Source organism: Dermacentor silvarum, chromosome 7, assembly GCF_013339745.2.
Source record: "Dermacentor silvarum isolate Dsil-2018 chromosome 7, BIME_Dsil_1.4, whole genome shotgun sequence".
NCBI lineage: Eukaryota > Metazoa > Arthropoda > Arachnida > Ixodida > Ixodidae > Dermacentor > Dermacentor silvarum.
In genome coordinates, this window is record NC_051160.1 from 123744056 (window position 1) to 123746613 (window position 2558).

Sequence of the window (2558 nt, forward strand, 5' to 3'; positions counted from 1 at the left end):
AGGCGACGGCGACAGTGCCGTGCCACGTGACCAGGAATTCCACAATATAAGCACACGGGGCGATTGTCGGGTGTACGCCAGGGTCCCGTGCTAGCTAGTGATCTGGTGGTGTACACTGGAGGGATTGGACGTGGCGGGGCAGCAAACGGTGGTGCTGAAAAAGTCGATGGAGGTGGCAGTACTCCAACCTCGGCGTAGCTTAAAAGTACAGGCAATGGTGGTGCTGCATGAGGGGACCGTACAGCTTCGGACACTTGTTCCTGGAGCATCTAACGCAACCTAGGAGCTAAGGACGGCGTGGGCCTTGGGACGGCAGTGAGTAGGGATAGCTGGCGGGCAACTTCGGAGCGTATGGATTCCTTGATTTCGCCGAGCAGATAGTCGTTCTTAGTCACAGCGGCTAAACTTGCAATGGATATATCGGGGATATAAGAACGTCGAGTGAGTAGACGTTGCCTCCTGAGTTCGTCGTGGCTCTGAGAAAAATTAGCGATTTCGACCACCGTCCGCGGGCTTTTCGAGAGGAGCATTTGGAATGCGTCGTCTTCGATGCCCTTCATGACGTGACGGATCTTGTCAGACACAGTCGCAAATGTCCACAACATCTTCTATGTACTTGCAGAAGTTTTCACCGGGTTGCTGCGAACGGCAGCGCAGGTGCTCTTCGGCGCTGAGCTTCCGCACCGCAGGGCGACCGAAGACTTCCGTAACGTGCGCCTTGAAATCTGACCAGGTGCGGAGGTCGCATTCGTGGTTGTGGTACCACACGCTAGCGACACCCGTGAAGTAGAAGTTCACGTAGCTGAGCTTCTGAGTATCGTCCCATCTATTGCGGGCACTCACCCGCTTGTATAATGAGAGCCAATCTTCTACGTCATATTCATCGGAACCGCTGAAGATAGGAGGAAAGCGTTGACGCTTTGAGCCAGGACAAATCAATGTTGGCGATGCTGGAAGTAGTGTTTGGCTGGCGTCGTTAGGCATGATGGCCAGCAGTGCCCCATTACGTAGTTCCAGGGTAGGGGAAGTTGTACAAAGCACATCTCCACCAAATATGTAATGCGGTTTGTAGACAACTCAGAAATGCGACCGTCTCAGTCGAGCGTCAGACACCCAAAGGGCGCGAGCCCCTCTTCGTCTGCGGGCCGATGATAGTGGGTCCATAGGGCGTGCCAGTATTCTTAACAATATATAGGGTGTTTCATCGAACATTTTCAAAATTTATTTAAGGTTGCCTCTGGCAGATAGCCCAATTCTAATTAATGAGCTGGTCTACTCGAAGAGGCGGACATTACTTGCACAAAAAATTGAAATGCATAATCGGGTAATCAACAAAAGTTCAGTAATTAAGTTTCTAACTAAAAACCTGATGGCCCATATTGCAATTTACAAATTGTAGCCGTGGAGTTCGCAAGGCGGATCCACTTTGAATTAATTCTCAGGATGACACCAGTTTCGAGATATTAATTCCCGAACTTTCCGGAGAAATGCATTGGCGTCTCAATTAATTTTGCACTTGAATGCATAAAGCGAGGTTTTGTTAAGAAACTAACTGGAACGCCAATGCATTTCTACGCAAAGTAAAGTAAAGTAAAGTACTTATACATAGCTTGCTAAATAGATAATTACCATGTCTATTACACGCCACGTTCTCTAAAACATACGCTAATGTTTTGAAAAATTTTATTACTTTATTTTAGTTTGATATTACGTATGAGCTATAGTTTTGAAGTGGGCGTATCCCGGATGAGGGCAAAAAAAACAAATTCAGGGTTGGCAACAATAACTAATAAATAAATACGTAGTGATCACTCATTTAATTTAGCTGTTGCTTTAGCTGGATGGACTACGTGAGTACTGGAAAGAACAGCAATGAATAACCTGGTATTATAAACTTAGATTACGTATTTATCGCTTGAACCAACATGAGCGACTTCCTTTCCACATAGCAGGAAACGTAATGGTCCCGAAATGTTTCCTCAAGGAACACTCTTTTTCCTGTCATCACTGCCCTGCGATCATCACAAATTGTGAAACGATTGTCGTAGCAGCAGTTTCGCTCTAAAAAACTTGCCGCTTACCGTTTTGCACGGGTGGCGTCTTGCGCAAAACATTTCATTGTAAAATTTGATGTTTATCTATTCAGTTAACGTCCTGACTATTTTTATAACCGTAAGCGCTCATTTGTGCGGTGAAGAGAGCGCCACGCATTTTTTTTTCGAGCACACCTGTTTGTCGCTCCTATATCTCATGTGTTTCATGTATAAGCCTATATTCCCATTCTGTCTTACATGAAAGGCTTCCTCGGAACATTTTAGTTACATTGACAATGGAAGGTCGACGCAGGCAATTCATGAGATGTAGTCTCAGCCGTCACTCTTGAGTGCTTGAGGCTTTGTCGCTGAAAAAAAAATGGAAAAATTAGAACATCTTTTGACTGCTTTTTCACTGAACACGCTGACTGAACATCGTCGATGCAAGTAAAGATAACATCTTAAATACCAACAAAACCAGCATGGCGAAAGAAAAAGTATAACAACTTTCACATTCTTTCAGGT